The sequence below is a fragment of the Pipistrellus hanaki genome (assembly GCF_964339955.1).
Source record: "Pipistrellus hanaki genome assembly, chromosome: 2".
In the NCBI taxonomy this organism is placed as follows: Eukaryota; Metazoa; Chordata; class Mammalia; order Chiroptera; family Vespertilionidae; genus Pipistrellus; species Pipistrellus hanaki.
The window spans coordinates 68,813,889-68,827,289 of NC_140504.1; the positions used below are offsets into that span (position 1 = coordinate 68,813,889).

The 13,401-nt window shown below is 39.8% G+C and overlaps 1 long non-coding RNA gene across 6 annotated transcripts in view; it reads left to right on the top strand.

The window, feature by feature from the left end:
• The window catches only part of LOC311618287, a 1,465,663-nt gene that overhangs the window by 727,587 nt on the left and 724,675 nt on the right, over positions 1-13,401 (top strand). For 3 of the 6 annotated variants that reach the window (XR_014794287.1, XR_014794288.1, XR_014794290.1), the window contains exon 2: positions 5,204-5,273. This is a non-coding gene — a long non-coding RNA (uncharacterized lncRNA). Of the gene's footprint in view, positions 1-5,203; positions 5,283-13,401 lie in introns of all 6 variants that reach the window. The other 3 variants (XR_014794289.1, XR_014794291.1, XR_014794292.1) reach the window with 1 other exon arrangement.

Below are 13,401 nucleotides of genomic sequence, written 5' to 3' on the forward strand. Positions count from 1 at the left end.
CTAGAACAGAAAATTAGTAGTTTTCCTTTGGAATAACTGATCACCCTCACAATTATTTCCTTAATAAGTTACATGCATCTGATTAAGACTTCAGATTTAAAGCCAGATTATTATGCATTCAGAGATCATAATAATCTGGCCACTCAGTGTATATATTCCATGAATAAATAAATGTTTTCTTGATGTTTGCAATGTAGACTTGAAAAAAATCCTAAGTATTTCTAGAGTTTATTCCAACATTCCTATACATGTTAGAGCATAATTAATTCTGCCGAAGATAACTCCAGAGGAATCCTAAACATGATAAAAATAAGCAGAATAAATTCCTAGGTGCTTATAAAGCAAATAGTACAGATCAGTCTAATCGAAACACCTGGCAGGAAAAATATCTTTGAAAACCCAGTGAGGTATTTATTATCTGTTTACTTTCACAATGGTCCCCATTGTACACGTCATGTTGATATTTTTATTGGTCACAAAGTGGTTATTGTTTCATTTTTGTCATAAATAACTCCAACTTATTGGCCATTTTCTATTAGGGTCTCATTTGACATTAATTGTGATTGCCAGCCATTGATATCATGTGTTCATACATTCAGGCTGCAGCAAAGATTTACCTACAGTAATCCCACAGAAGCTGCATTATGAAACAAACACATAAATAAAATGTTATAAAATTTTATGACTTTTTAAATAGATTTCTTTATGTACATTTGAAAGTAACTCTGCTTTCCTTTTCCTGTTCTTTGCATTTTGCAAGAAATGAATAAATGAAAAAAAAGCAAAGGGAAACAACCAAAGAGCCTTAAGATTGCCAGGGTCTCCAGCACCGAACACAGTCCCTGGCACATAAAACATTCAATCAGTGGTCAGTGAAAGGACAACTATCTGGGCATAGAAATCCTGTACCTTCGTTCCATGTTGGAGCTCTTGACTGCAGGCTCTGTGGTACCAAGAGTGAAGTTTGCAGCTGTCAGGCCCCCTGCTTCTTTCCCATTTAATTTTCAACTTGAAAGAACTGCATGGTAGATGACACATAGGAGGTTTCTGAACTCTGTTATCAATGCTTTCTTATTTGAGAGAGAGTCACTTTACAAGCTATGGAGTGAATCAGTATGATCGAGATGCCGAGTCCATACTAACACACTTTCCTACAACACTCAGTTTGAAATAGCTAGAGGAGGCTAAGGAAACAAGGAGATGGAAATAGAAACAGAGAGATGACTTTCTATTTATTGTCCAAAAGGCTAATACCGTGGGTTCTTTGTTACAAAGTGGAAGAACCTGGGCAGTAGCCCATTCTCAATGCAGCATCAATGTTAAAGTACTATGAAGTAAAATATAATTTTTTAATCTCTTCTTGGAGGATACAATGCAGTGTTTATATTAATAGTTGGGTATGGTTTCATTATTTGGAAAATAGAAAACAGGAATGATGCATTAGTTATCTATTGCTACATACTAAATTACCATGACTCTTAGTAAAAGTAAATGTTTGTTATCTCTGTTTTCATAGGTCCGTAATTTGAGCCCTAGCTGGTGTGGCTCAATGGATAGAACATCGACCTGCAGAATGAAGGGACTCAGGTTTGATTTCTATCAAGGGCATATGCCTGGGTTATGGGCTTGACCCCCAGTAGGGGGGTGTGCAGGAGGCAGCTGATAGTGGATTCTCTCTCATCATTGATATTTCTCTCACTTTCTCCCTTTCTCTCTGAAGTCATAAAAATATATTTAAAAAATAATTTGAGGGTGGTTCAGCTCAGAAAATCTGGCTCAGGATCTCTCATTAGACTAAATGAAAGTGTTGGCTGGACACACTCAGGTGAAGGCTTGACTGAGTTTGGAGGATCCACTTTCAATACACTTCTCTCACATGGCTAACAGGTTGGTGCTTGCTGTTGGCTGGAGGCTTCCTTTCTCCCTCTTATCCTCTTCTGAGTGCTACTTGAGTGTTCACATAGCATGGCTGCTGGCCCTCCTCACACCACAAGATGGTAGCAGCAATGTCTTTATTGTGAGAAGAGTGCCAGATTGGAGAGGGTGCAGGCTGGGCTAAGGGACACCCCCCCCCCTCCATTAATGAATTTAGTGTACTGGGCCTCTAGTAAATCATACTTTTGGGATTACCTTCGTGTGTAACTGGACAGCCAATGAGCCAATTAAGCAGGGACAGGGTTGAATCATAGATGAGCATTTATTCCAATAATGCTGGCAGTATGGGAGAGCAGCAGTCACTCACAAAAACCTGCTCTGCCCCTCCCCACAAGCCAGCTGCTTATATTGGGTAGAAGGACAAAGAGTACATGGGAAAGTAAGAATTACAGGCATGGGAAAGTGGGCGAGGTATAAAGGTTACAGGGTACAGGCAATGCAGGCTGGGGAGGGTCGTAGAGGGCAGGTGCCTCCGTGCACCTCCAGGACCAGATTACAGGCAATAGGGACTGGGAGTTGCAAAGAGTGGACTCGGTCAGGACTAGGTTTTTTTCAACCATGAGGTTATAAAACTTTCCATAATGGTAGGCAGTTCTTGGGAAAGGAGGATGGACTACATTCAGATGTAATCTCCCATGTCCCAAGACACACAACTCTCAGCCAGTTAGAATGTAGTTTATCCAGAACAGAACAATCATGGTTAAGAGAGCATGATTAATATATCTTATAATTATACCTAGTTCCAAATGTTCTATTTCTTCCCCTAACAGGTGGATGCCACCAGTGAAAAATATTTAAAATATTAATACTTAAATTAGAGAACTGGAACATGGTTGTATCCTGTCTTTAGTTGTCCATCTTTCTAAAAGCTTTTTATTAAATTTGTATCTACTAAGATTAACTCATTTAATTTTCACCAGAAAACTGCAAGTGAGATATATTTTTGGTTTCATTTTTTTCAGGTGAGAAAACATCTAGTAAGTGATTTCAATTCACTGCCACTCATTGGTTCCATTTAATATAAATGCAATTAAAAATAAATAAATAAATAAATGGGATATTGTAACTATTTAACTAGTAAATATAGATAGCAGATGAGGTAGAGTCAGGGGGTTATGATCATGTATGAGATACTACTCAGGAAAGATCATGCCTGAATTTTCATCAGACTTAGATAAACTTTTAGTTACTAAGCTAGACCAGTGCCCAAGATGCAAGCAGTAGTTTTGCATGCTGAAAAAACAATTTTGCCTGATTCATAGGCTCTTATTATCAAAATGCTCATTGAGTTATTTAAGTTTCAGAACAATTAATTTACAAATAAAAATTCTAGTAATTTATTAATAATATAAAATGTAATTGCCAGAGCAATTAGGTGTTGACTTCTATCTGACTAGCACATTCTTCCTGTGTAGGAATTATTTGTTAATTGTATCAGTTGTGATGATTACAACCTCATGATTTCATTGTCCTCAAACAACAAAGATTTATTTCTTGCTAACACTTGTCCCACCCTTATGAACAGGGTGATCTCCTTGTGTGCATCAGGGAAGCAGGCTCTTAGTCATCTACTTCCAGGACAGATCTAGGATTTGTGGGGTCTGAGCCTTATATAGGTTTTTATTCTATTTTATAGAAACATAATACAAAATTACAAATACTGAACTAGATAGAGAGCCTTGAAATAGACCTATGTAAATGAGGGGCCCTAAAATAAAGGATTTTTTTGCCCGTTATTTATTTATTTGTTTGTTTGTTTACTTATTTATTTTTTAGCGTCACAATAAACAAATTACACTTCAATGATTTCTAGGTCTTGGAAAAGGAATGTGGTGAATCACCCATGGACTATTCAAGTTTTAATCTAGAAGTGACACAGGCTAGGTTCGAAGTGATTTGGGAAGCATAATTCTACCATGTGTCCCCAAGGAAAGAGCAGGGGACATTTGGTAAACAGCAGTGATAATTACTGCGGTAATCAAGGAGCAGAGTCAGGAGAGATACATGATTTGAATGCATAGTCTTATCACCTTTTAAACTTGCTACACCGATTTGTGCAAAATTTCTATACCTACCTCTCAGACTGGAATCACAAGTTAGCTTTCTGTGGGTCTCCCTCCCAAGGATAGCACAAAGATAGGTATATGCAATGTGTGTGTCATAAATTTCTACTTTCTCTTTCATTTTTAAAATAAAACAATCACCTTCTTCTTAGAGTGATACATTCTTTCTTAAATATGATACTATCTTCTGTCAAGTTGTATATCTATATTATATAGATATAATACATAGTATACTATGTATCTATAGTATAATATAGACTATATATTGTATATATGCATGTATATTGAGTATATAGGTATATATATTTATGTGTGGACATGTATAGACATAGTTATATATCTATAGTAAACTATATATCTAGAACATATATATGTATAAATGTAGAATATATATGTATAAATGTAGATACACTGATAGTCCCTAACTTATGATTGTTTGTCTTATGGTTTTTTTCTTTATAGCAGTGTGAAAGTGTATTAATTCAGTGGAAACTGTATTTATAATTTTTAATTTTGATCTTTTCCTGAGTTAGTGATATGAGCTTCCCATCAGCCACTTGTTCCTGGGAATAAACAATCGATATCCTGCAGTGTACTATATTGCAAGTGTTCTTTGGATATCGTGTTTTTGCATCCCAACGTGTCTACAAAAACACATATTTATTTTCTGCTTCTGGCTAGAAGAAGAGGAAGGCAATTACACTTGAGATGAAACACAAGATAGTTGTTCAACTGCAGGCCAGTGTAAGTGTTCTGAGCATGTTTAAGGTAGGCTAAGCTAACCTATGATGTTAGTAGGTTAGATGTATTAAATGCATGTTCAAGTTATGATATTTTCAACTATGATTAGTCTATCCAGACAAAACCCTATCCTAAGTCGAGGAGCATCTGTAAGTATATTATATACAGATGTGTATGTGTATATATACTGTATATAGTATATAATATTTCTAATCTATAGTATATTTGTATATATCATAGATACTATAGACATATATTGCATTTTATAAACATGTACTATGTATATACACTAAATATCTATTAATATAAATTTGTAGATATGATGCTATATTTTAGCAAGTTATTTAGGTCCTTTCAGGTGATTTTGCATAAAATATCTGTTCTTATGTATTGATTTTCTAGTTTGTTGAAAATATACCTTTCTTTTAAGTTCTTAGAAATATAATGCCTAAAATATCTTCTAGTTGTTTTTTGTTTTTTTTTTTTTTTTTTTTTTTTTTTTTTTTTTTTTTTTTTTTTTTTTTTTTTTTTAATGTTGCCCCTGTTCCAGATTAGGGAGCATGAAAGCTCTGAGTAATTATTGCTGCTGTTGTGAGAATCTGAAATAATCATCAGAATCAGGTTTAAAACAAACAAAGTGGAACATGTTAATTGAAAGGGTTTCTTTTTTTTAGACTACAAAGATAAAATGCACAATTAACTACTGTTTTGAAAATGAATGTATTGGCTATATTTTATAGTTATACATTGATAATCCCAATACATTATTCTAAAGACAAGTAATCACATTAATTTGCAGTTAATCTGTAAATATGCCAAAAATTAGATTTGTGTTTAAGTATATGTTTTGCCCATCTACCAAAGCAATTATAATAGACCATTTGTTTCCTCTAATGTGATTTCTTGTATTCAGCTCTCAACCATTTATTTTAATAAAAAGGGGGCTGTGTCTTGGATCATTTTTAAAACAATGACAACAGAAGTTCTAAAATGTATTGAGTTCTTATTAATGTACTAAGAAATAATTATTTAAATTAATGCTATTTAGCTTTGATAATTTACAGCATTTTTGAAAAACTTATTGTTTGAGTTGAGTTGTACTTAACTTTAAATGTCTACTACAATAAAAAGGAGCTTATGAATAAAAAATACTTGAAAGAAAATAATGGCAATGATTAAATGGTATTGAGTATGCTTTGTGCTAGGCACAGAGCTACTTACATGTGCAATCTCATTTCATCTGCTTCTAGTGACTCTGTGAGGTACATATAATTTTTCCCATTTTATTGAAGAAGCTGAGACTCTGAGAGGTTAAGAAATATATCATCATAGCTAATTAATGATATAGTAGGCCAACCTAAGTCAGAGGTGCAGTATGTGGTTTCATCAATTATACTATCCTTTCAACTCTTCAAATCGCCAATAAATGGGTTGTCAGTAAGAAAGAGGTAATTAAAAGCCTTGTACAATATAATGAGAAAATGGTTCATCTCTAGACAATCTACAAATGGGAGTTGATTTTATGTTTAAAAAAAGAAAAAGGAAACGGAGAAGAAACAACTAAATATATAAATAAAGGTCCATAAAATAGAATTCATAGTGGATTAATGATCCTCATAGAGAGGACATAACCACTGGTTGACCCAAGAACTTTACTCAGGCAATTGGAAGTTCCTCTCCTTCTCCCCTGTCCTTTGAATGTATGTTCCACCCACTGTTCCCATCACCAGAGTCGATTCAAGGACATAGTGTTGTGTTATTGAACTATCTGGGTGGTGTATATTACTGAATTCAGTTAAGGCCTCTGTATAAACTTTTAAGGTTCTAGTGGGCTGGTAGGGAGATCTACTTGTCTTGTAAATGCCCAAACAGAAGTCTTGCACATAATTTCTCTAACTTATTAAAACTGCCACCTACCAAATTATAGTGTTATGCCTTTGTCGTTGGTTTCTCTTTGACCTCTGTGTACACAGTACACAGCTCAGGCTGGGAACCAAAGAAATGGTTCTTTGGAAAGCATCTTCTATGGGGAAAAACAAACAAACAAACAAACAAACAAAAAAACAGGCTTGGCCATTGGCCTCTGTGTGGGAGGGATAGCCAGTATGTTAGGTGTTTGTGTGCTGCCATGTGAGTACAGTGACATTTCAAAAATGCTGGCTGAGTTAATCCATTAGTTTGAGAAACTGCACATAGTGCACCTGATATGGGATATTGATATCCCTGCTAAGCTCAGTTATGGGAAACTATATTTATGATATTGTGCACTCCGTTGTTGACTTGGGGAAAACTGACAAATTCCAGAAACACTTACAGGCTGTGAGAAAGACTGAGGCAGAGAGAGAAGTTGAAAAGCCAAAAGCCTATCCCAATTGGCTATAAAGGGTCCGATAGAAGTAACCTGGAAATAAATGTGGTTTGATCTCATTGTTGTCAGGATACCACCAGAAAAGATAGAATGGCAACCCAACCCTATGTTGATTGACATGCCGAAAGCCTTAAAATCTGAACAACTGTTTATACCTGCCACACCTGTCCCCATCATCCTTGTTTCTCCCTGACATCTGCTTCAGCAGTCTTCGGGGATACAGTCCTATCTGGGGTGCTTGCCTCCCAGACCCCAGATACAGTGTGCAGGCCAAGATTGCCTCCAGGTGTGGGCCACTGGAAGCTACTGGTGGCTTCATATTAAGCTCACTATTCACTTCATCCCCCAGAAATAAACAAAAGGTGATGGTTCTGGTTGATACTGGAGCAGAATGTACTCTATCTAATACGTAGTAACCCTCAGACATTTTCTGGTCCCCTCTGTTTCATAGATGGACAAATGATTATGGTTAGGAAGGTACTTCTGACACTGAAAATTGGGCATCGTCCACAACAAGAATACAAGGTTTATATACCTTCAAAACCAGAAAACATATTGAGTATTGATGTCCCATAAGGTCAGATTCTGCAAACCTCTATGGTTGAATTCTTCTACTGTATTAGCGTGATCAAACCAGTCCTTAAGGGAAACACCACTGGGAACGAGTGAGTCTACTGCCTCCTCAAGTGTGGTAATTATAAAGCAACATAAATTGTCTGGGGGAAGGGGCATAAGAAAATAGGATAAACTTTCCAAGAACTGAACTGAGTGAATATTGTACACTCAGCCCAGGATGGCCTGTAAAAAGCCAAATTGTTCATGGCACATGACCATGGACTACTGAGAATTAAACAAGGGAGTGCCCATCCATGTGGCTGTACTAAGCATTACCATCGTTTTAGATACCATGGCCATTGTTCTAGGTATCCATGCTATATTGGATTTAACAGATGCTTTAGTTTAGTATAGCTCTGACTGATGAATCACAATAATCATGGGAGGGACAACAATGGACCATACAAGTGGTTCCAAAGGCTGCATACATAGCCTACAATATGTCATTGGATGGTAGCCCAAGATCTCTCCCTGTTTTCCTTTCCCAAATCTGTAAAATGGTCCTATTACATAGATGAAATAATGTTAACATGAGAAGACTTGCCTCTGCTGCAGGACACTTTGTGGACTTTGCTGGAACATCTGTGAGGGAGAGGTGGTGTGGTAAACTCACAGAAAATTCAAGGCCCAAGCATCACCATAAAAATTATGGGTTATATACCCCAACCCTCTAAATGCCCCAGGCCTCATTCCTATGGTAGCCCCTGTGGAAGCAGGGAGAAATTACCTGCTAATACCTGCAATACAGATGGGTCTAGTAAGGGCAACCCATCCACTTGGACTGAAATAACAATTCAGCCCAACACTAACACCAATTGGATGGAAGCAAGAACAGATCAGAACAGCTAATGGTCTAAATTCAGGGGTTTGCCTGGTGATCGATCACTCATGAGTCCTAGCCATTAACTCTTTGCATTGACAGTTGGGCTGTTCTAAAGGGTTAATCCTATGACTTGAACAATTATCCACAAAGAAGTGGATAACCCTATATAATAAAAACCCAGCGACCAAAAGGTGGAATGACCAGAAAGACTGATTGATCAGTTGCTATGATGTGCACTGACCCCCAAGGGGAAGATGCTCAATGCAGGAGCTGCCTCTTGGTGGTCAGTGTGCTACCACAGTGGGAGTGGTGCTTGGATGACTAGGATGAGTGGCTGCTCACACTGAGAACCCCAGGCCGGTGGGCAGGAACCCCTGCTGCAATCATTGCCTCCTTGCCCCAGGCTCCTCCTCCTTGCTCCCTGCTGCCTCCTCTTGGATGCCCACAGGCCACGCAGAGCTGACCCAGGAGGCTGGGAGGCAGGTTCTTGGCTACCAGGGACTGAGGCCTACTCTGCTGCCTCTCAGTGCTATTGTCTCTGGGCCTGGCCCCAACTGGGTCCCCTGGAAAGGCAAGTGCTCCACCTCCATGGAAGATGCCAGGGAGCAGCCACTCAGAAGGCCGGTCCACAGTCTCTCCTCAGACCAAGATGAGCAGTGCTCCCACAGCAGGCTGATCCCCACAGGCCATGCCCCCACCAGTGCATGAATCCCATACACCAGGCCTCTAGTCATGAATAAGTCCTTGTGGGGTCAGGACAGGGGATGAGTTCTCCTGCAAGAGTCTGAAGGAGCCCTCACTATTTTTCATGTCCTGTTTCTTAAGGGCCTTATAATCCATCAGGAAAGTGATGCCCAAGTTTGATTACTGATCTTTTAGTAGATAGAGAAGATTGGTACATGGAAGGAGCAGCCACTGTAGCACCCAAGGTTGCAGGCAAAAATGCCGGATTGCCTTTGAAATACAATGAATTGGTTAATGCTGTAATAACACATACTGTGTGCTGCAAACAAGACCCAAATAAGTCTGGGGCCATCACTGGAGTTCCCAACAAATGAGGGATTGGCACATTAATCACATTGGCCCCCTCTGTCTGAGTGAGGGTTCTAAACATGCTCTGGTTTGTCTGGCCTACCCCAGCTGCCACTATTAGGGGATTAGCAAAACTGAGTACCATGTACATATACCCTCATCAAATAGACAATGTTCATGGATCACATTGTAAAGGTGATGTGTGAGACTGGGCAAAAGAAGATGACATTGAATGGAGGTTCCATCTCCTCTATAACCCTAAAGTAACAGGGTTAATTGAAAGGAAGAATTGGATATTAAAGCAGCAGGTAGGATACACCACCTTGGTCCACTTTAGCTGGGTGGACTAAGGTAAAGTACTGTCTCAGGTTTTAACACCTTTAGCTGATTAACCAATAAGGCCTGTTGCCCCATATTCCAGATTTGGAAGTCAAGAGAGATAACCATTGCCTTGACTGTCACCATGGATCAATGTGTTATACTGCTGAGAACATCAAGCTCCATTATGCCCAGGAAAATCCTCATCTACTGGAATGTGTACTGGGACATCTAACTGGGATGGAAGAAGTACTTCACACCATTAGGTGAGAGGTAACTACTCAATCTCCACTGGGACCTCATTGACCTGTTGTAACCCAGAACTTTTGAAAGATATTATACTGGAACTAGAGGTCCAGTGCACAGAAGTTGTGCACAGGGAGTGCGGGGGCCCATCAGCCCAGTCTGCACCCTTTCCAATCCAGGACCACTCAGGGATGTCCGACTGCCTCTCACAATCCGGGACCGCTGGCTCCTAACCGCTCACCTGTCTTCCTGCCTGATTGCCCCTAACCCCTTTGCCTGCCTGCCTGATCACCATTTAATACCTCTGCCTGTATGATCTCCCCTAACCACCTTTGCCTGCCTGCCTAATCTCCCCTAATTGCTCCCCTGCTGGCCTGATCTCCCTTAATTGCCTCTGCCTTGTCCTGCAGCCTGAACCCAGGATTCCCTCCTCTGGCCAATTGCAGGTACCCAGTACCTGAGCTCCCCTCCCTCTGGCCAGCCACAGACACCTAGGACCCAGGCTGGCTTTGCTGGGCCACAGGAGCTGGCACCCAGGACCTCAGAGCAGGTAGCTTGTTTCTCTACTGGGCTATAGCCTAGCTGGTCCTTATTCGTCTCTCAAGAGCTCATTTGTGCCTGGCTGGTTCCCATTCCTCTTTCCTCAGTGTTGAATGTCTGAGCCATTACAGTGTGAGGGCATGATGACTATTTGCATATTAGCTCTTTATTATATAGGATGGAACAGGCACCATTGAAGAGGGGGAGAAGATGGGGTTCCTGGTCTAGCATATTCTCTCCCAATCCATCTCTTCATGCCTGACCATGATACCTGCCCAGGCCAACATGTAAGATATGCACAAGTAGTCAAGTTTCTAAAGATACCCACCTCCCTCTCCTCAAGGCCAGATGGGCACATTCTGTTTTCACTGGTAAGATCATTTGACTGGCCGTCTTTGTTTCCTCCACTGCCCTGGGGAACAGTGTAGCACATAAAAGGCTCTTATTATATTCACCCAGGAAGCCTTAAACGATACCTGTCAAAGCCAGTCTTCACTGAACACTGAACTAGCTCTAATGAGAAAGCTGTCCTCTAAATTAGGCTGGCCCTGGACATTATTATTGCCTCATAAGGTGGCAACTGCACCATTATCCAAACAAATGTTTTGTGTTCCTACCTAACGAATCTTCCAATTGTATCACCATTATAAAATTACAGGAGGACACAAGTGAATGCCCTGAGTGATTCCACCTCCAGCCTAAGGGACTTGATAAATAAGTGATTTGGATCATGAGGCACTTTTGGAGTGGGAGGATGGAGGGGCGGGGGGGGGGGCAGGAAAAGGGGACGGACGGGGGATGGATTACTTATTTTGGTAATCATCTTGATTTTTTTCCCCTTGCATTTGCCTATATTATCACTGTGGTATTTGCCTCCAGTGCAGCCAGAGAGCTGCCAAATGAGCCTCCCCTGTGCTAATGAACCCCTTGCTGATGGTCCAGCACATTGTGGAACAGGGTGTGTGAGATGGTGAGAGCCAGTCATGAGGTGTGGAGTGTTGGAGAAGGTTATTGAGGAGAAGCAATCCCTGGTTGACCTGTAAGCTCTATCTGCACAATCAGAGATCCCTCATCACCCCTACCCCTGCCCTTTATGTATATGTTCTGCCTACTGTTCCCATAGACTGAGCCATTTTCAAGGACACAGGCTTGAGAGAGCAATGTGGTTTTGAGATCATATGTGAAGTGATTGAACCCAGGTAAGGCCTCTCTATAAAATTTTAAGTGTCTAGCAGGTGGGTACTGAGACCTACTCTTGTTTCTGCCACCCACTCAAGACAATCCCGTAGGCAAGTTCTCTTGCTTATTAACCCTGCCACCACCAGTCTGGAGTGGCAGATTCTTTCTCCAGTCTCTTCTTGGCCCCTGTGTACTGGGGCCAATTTTCAAGCAAACCATGGAATATTCAGAACTTCATTTTTGTTGGAATTAAAATCCTATTTGAATTCTTTTCTAACTTACTAAGCTATGATTACAGAAGCTTGATATTATAACATGAGAGTAAACATGGAAACTGGTTTTTAGACATTGCTTGTAATTACTGATGGAGAGGTGGATATTAGAGAAAAACATCTGCAAGATTTATTGCTGTTTCTTCAAGTATGAAGAAATGAAGCAAAGATTAGTACGAGTTTGCTCAAAAGATCTATGTATTAGTGTTATTATAGATTGTTTACTGTTCTTGTGCTTCTTATATTAATGTGATGAAAAAATATTCAAAAGGAGAAGGGAAAGAAAAGGATAAAGATACACTTAGAACCCCAAGTTATATAATTTTAAAATTAATTTATCATCCTCTAACTCCACTCTTATTTAAATGCCTGCTACATGGTTTCCTGTAATTTCAAATACCTACTGGTAAAATATATACAGACCATAGGTTACTCAAATATTCATTTTATAGTAATGTGCTTAATACCATTACCAATGCATTGACACATTTCCAGTGTATTTGAGACTAAACTGTAAATGTATATAAAAACTAGTGGCCCGGCGCTCAAAATTCTTATGGGGGGAGGAGGCATGGAGGTCCTCTCACAATCCAGGAACCCTTGAGGGATGTCGGCCTAAACCAGCATTTGGACATCCCTCTCGCATCCAGGACACTGCACGCACCAGTGACCATACTTTTTATACAGGCAAAAGGCATCTGGCTATTGTATGGGCAGCTACATTTTTTACCCCTGATTATAAAAAGTAGCACATAACATGATCCTTAGGAGGCAGTGGTAGCATTTTCCCTATTTTATGGGTGGAAAAACAGAAGCAGTTTTGTAAGTTAAGTAATTGGCTTTGTCACACAGTTATAAGTGTCAGAATCAGGCCTGATCACAAAATGTGCAAGCCAGAGCCCATGCATGTCATTGCTACATCATACTGTTTTCTCAGTGTTAGAGTAGCCTTGGCAGGTTTTAATTTTTAAATTTAAGAGGCTGTTCCCAATATATAGGTAGGGTCCCTAGGTCTGGCTGGTGATCAGGGCCATCAGTGGGGCAACAGGTGGACGGGGCTACCTCTTGGGGGTAAGAGAGGCAGATGCTCAACACAGGTGAGGGGCAGCTCCTGCATTGAGCATCTGCCCCCTGGTGGTCAGTGCACATCATAGCAACTGGTTGTTCAATCATTCCTTTCCAAAGTTTGGTTGATTTGCATATTAGAGAGTTTTATTATATAGGATAGTATCAACCTATTATTAATATTCCAGGACCTTTCCCTACTTT